This window comes from Pteropus alecto, unplaced genomic scaffold, assembly GCF_000325575.1.
Source record: "Pteropus alecto unplaced genomic scaffold, ASM32557v1 scaffold16, whole genome shotgun sequence".
NCBI lineage: Eukaryota > Metazoa > Chordata > Mammalia > Chiroptera > Pteropodidae > Pteropus > Pteropus alecto.
The window spans coordinates 5462093-5466425 of record NW_006438867.1 but is presented as its reverse complement, the minus strand read 5'-3'; the positions used below and the strand labels follow the sequence as shown (position 1 = coordinate 5466425).

Below are 4333 nucleotides of genomic sequence, written 5' to 3'. Positions count from 1 at the left end.
CTCTTCCCACGTCTACCTCAAATGCAGTCCCGCCCTATGGCTGCCCCTCCCTCCCCAGACTTCCTCCTTCCTGTTGAGTTATTCAGCCTTCCCCAGAGCCATCGGCTGCCCGGTTCGGTTGCCATTTGTCTTCTGAGCTCTTTGAAGACTTATCATCTCTCCTTAGTGCTAGATCACGTGGTCAGTTTAAACCCATTGTTACATTAACTAACCTTGAGAGCAAATGTATCTTTTCAATCACCCTTGATCTGGAGCTTTGAACAGAAATTCGGCTCTCTCCAAGCTGAATGGATGGGACAGAGGCAGCCGGCACTGAGCTGGGGTTCACGCCTCCCTCTGCACCGGGGGCGCTGCACCCTTCTCCTCTCGTAACAAACTCATCTCATATCACACTCTGCCCTGGCCCGTCTAGCATAGCAGTCTGGGTATCTTGAGGCGACCTTTTGTTGTTGTTGTTACTGGAGACAGAAAACATTTTCTTGAATTACTGTGGTACCCGCGCTAATGCGGAAAGGTAGAGATTCAAGACGGAATATTTGAGAACAAAGCTTTCGTAGCTTATTCTCGAAAGGAATAAAGAAAGAGGCTTTGGGGAGTTTCAGATTCCTCGAAAACTACACTTGACAGACATGCTGCTAAGAACTGCTCTGTTCCTGTAACGACGGGCAAATATGGGAACTAATTCCTGGGATGATGGCCACGTGGCACGATAAAGATGAAAAGCTTCCTGGTGAATTTTGCCACTTTGCACGACCCCCACCTTACTCCAAATTTCAGAGATGTTCACATACCAGTGAGAAGAATGGCTTCCACAATGTTAACTGGCATAATGATGCTTCGAGCGTCAGTTCTTTGAAAGGAGCTGGATTCAGAGGTTGTGGTTGTTTACAAAGGACATTCAGTATTTGAACTAAATACTTGAGAGCTGTACCCTCCTTTATGGGCTCTTGTTTCTGAGAAAGTCCAATATGGTTGGAAAGAGCAGTTCTTCAAATCAACTTGTGCCCTGCTAAGGCCTTGCCCGACATCTCAGACTGGGGAACCCCTCAGACTTAGGTATGCAGCGGGGTAAACTTTGAGAGGCACAGACTGGAGAAGAGTAGAGGGTGGAATGATGCCGTCTGTGACCTAGAAGCCCCATCAGAGGCTTTTTCCACTCATCCTCCACCCAGATCTACATCTGCTGCTCTGCTCTGAGGACTCCGACCCGCTCCCAACCCTGTAGGCACAGGATCTCTCCACGAGCCTCTCCGTGTGGGAGCAAAATCATCTTCAGAAGGTTGCTCGGTGAACGCGAAGCACAATTAAGTGAAACAGAAACGGGATGCTGGTGGCCACTGTCTCCTCAGAGAGAAGCCGCTGACCAGACTCCGGCAGCCCACTGTCCAGTCTCCCCTCCTAGGCAGGCCTCGGATGGGCTTGCCCGGTATTCGCCTCTGAGATTTTGTTCCCTCTGGTTCCAAGACTGACAACCGCACATCTGGGCAGAACATTCTTTCTGGTTTTATACAATTGACTTCCAGTCTCTTTGAACTGGGAGCTGTGTTTATGCCTACAGCACCTGGTCTTCCTAGGCAGTCTCCCATCCAAGTACTAACCAAGCCTGACCCTGCTTAGCTTCCAAGATCAGACGGGATCTGGCTTGTTCAGGGTGGCATGGCCGTAGACCATGGACAGTGGCTCCACTGGGGCGCGAACCCAGGACCTTCTGCGTGTAAAGCAGACGTGCTAACCACTGCACTATAGAACCACATCCTGTTTTGTCATTTTAAGGTGACTCTCTTTTTCTGCTTGGTCCTCTGGGTGTGCCTCTTAAAGTTTACCCCCCTGCATGCCTACGTCTGAGGGGTTCCCCTGTTTAGATCCTGTCTACACCCGGGACTGCCAGTGTCTCCAGCTGGGAAGAAAAGCATTTGGCTTTCTTTTCTCCTGCTCTCCTATTGATTAGAAGGTCCCATTGAAGGTACACTCATTTAGCACATTTGTGACTCAGAGAATCTGAGAAAAGGAAGAGAGAATATAAGTAAGCATTAGGAACAACTCAGGGGATTTCAGGCGAGGGTCTGGGGAGCGAGTACCGAAATCTGCTCTCCATCTCGCCCTCTGCAAGAGCAAGGGCAAGAGAAAGCATGAGTTTGGAACTGTTCAACCTCGCTTTGGGCGTAACTCAGTTTCCGTGATTGTTTAAACCGTAGATGGAATGAACAATGATAGCAGAGCAAGTATAAAGAGGCAGATGCAGAAGTGGAGTTAATTGAATGCTATCATTTCACGTGGCCACTTGCAACTTCTCTTTTCGCTTAAGGTTTAAAACAGCGAACGAACATTGAAAACTATGAAGACGTCACACCCACTAAGATGGCTAAAACCCCAAAGACGGACCATAACAAATGTTAACGGGGATGCGAAGAGGCTGGACTCCTCGTGCGATGCTGTTGGAGGGTAAGATGGTGTGGCCGCTTTGGAAATTAGTTTGGCGGTTCCTTAAAAAGTTAAACAAAAATATACATATGGAGTAGCAATTCCACTTCTAGGTCTCTCTCCAAGAAGAATGAAAATCCACCCTCAGAGTCGCTCTGTCATTTCTGCCGCCTTCGAGTCATTAGAACCAAGTCACTAAACACAGTCCACGTTCAAGGAGGGGAGACTTAAGCTTCACCTCCTGCAGGGAAGGGCGTCGCGTAATGCGTGGACATATTTTAAAGCCACGTCTAAACCAAGTGTTGTTCAGGAGGAAGATGTTTATGGTTGGAAAGATGAGGATGGGAAAGGAAGGAATCATTTTGCTTTCTTTTTGTCTTCTGTTGACATTAAACTCTCCATGTCAGGCAGAGACCTATCGCTTCCTTCTCCCATTTCTTGCACTAAATATGTCTTTTAAAAGTCTTCATTTTATTATTATTATTAGTAGTAGTTATTATTATTATTGTTATTGGGTTTTTTTTCTTGCTGCCCTCTATATATTTTGAAGATCTCAATACATTCAGGGCTTCAGACTTCCTGACACTACTCTTAGGGGTTCTGGCCATATTTCGAATCTGTTCTTGGTATTTTGCTTTATTTCCAGGAAACAAGGCACAGTTTTTAACGCCATTAGATTTCATTATCGAAATCTTGATCATCTTTTATCGCTCCCTCCCACCAGTTTCTGAGGGCTCCCTGTGCCCTAGGAAAAATAGCAGAAGGAGAATCCAAAGACAGCTTTGCAATAATAGCTCCTCATATATGCAAGAAATGGAATATAAGGCCGGGTTCCCGCTGCCTCTGAATCTGCATCTGAGGACGAGCGCGCCCCGCACGCCCAGGGCCGAACGTCCAGGCATCGCGCGCGTGTTCAGAGGAGCGAGCACACCTGACGTGTGCCACCTGGCGGTGCTGTGACCACGCGTGTCCAGGGGCGCGGACCTCGGCAAACCACGTTGACATCTCCCCTCCGCTGGCGAGCGCCATGTAGGGCTGGGCAGAGTCGTGGGGTGGGAGAAGCCGTGGACATTGTCCCTCCTCTTCGCACCTCTGCCTTTTACAAACCCGGCCTCGCCAGAGAGCTTGAGCAGCCTGTAGCCCACAGTGTCTTCTTCACGATGCACATTATTTGCAATTATATTCAAAATGTCCCTCTTTAGAAGATCCGCTGAGCCCTAAGCCTTCTCTCAGGCAGCGTGGCTCCCCGACGTCTTCGCTGGTCACCGAGGTCATCGTCCTGAGTAGAGCAAGCAGCAAAGCGAAGGTCGGATTGCCTGGACTTCGGGCCTGGCTGGGCATCTGCGTCATCGGACCGTCGTGAGGATCGATAGACGAGTGACACGTCCGCACACGCGCGCGTGCACGAAGTGGCCTTGGTCACGGCAGGACGTCAGTGCGCAGCTGCCATGGCCCAGCTCTTACTTCTTCCTCAAGGTGCAGCTGATTCCACCTGCGGCCGCGGCCATCTGAGGCAGGAAGGTGAAGGGCACATGGCACACGAGGCGTCTGAAACTCGACCTGGTGTTTGTCCTTCCAGGTCTGAAGTTCTGTTCGTTGTGGTTCCTCATTACGTTTCAAAATTCCCCTGGGAGAATGTTCTGGCAAATGGCCTTGCCCGCCTGCTGCCTGGTGGGGTTGTCCTTTTGTCCTGCAGGGTTCAAGGCCTCCTCAGCCCTGGATCCCTCTTTTCATCTCGATTCTCGTGTCATGGTTCAGGAGCCTTAGCCCTCTCTGGGGTCTGACGGCTGCTGAGAGATTCTCCTTTTGATGTGCATGGCTCCCGATGTCACCTCGAGCAATCTATTTCCAACCTCCCCTAACATCCTGACGCTGGAATGCGGGGACAGGATGAGCTGTTCGTTTTACGCTC

At 49.8% G+C, this 4333-nt stretch overlaps 1 non-coding gene and 1 pseudogene across 1 annotated transcript; both read right to left on the bottom strand.

The window, feature by feature from the left end:
- Positions 1–1549: 1549 nt before the first annotated feature.
- On the bottom strand, positions 1550–1668 carry LOC112482967 (annotated as a pseudogene).
- A 9-nt stretch (positions 1669–1677) lies between these two features.
- TRNAV-UAC lies at positions 1678–1750 on the bottom strand. Its single transcript has one exon. It is a non-coding gene; the product is annotated as a tRNA-Val (tRNA).
- Positions 1751–4333: the final 2583 nt, after the last annotated feature.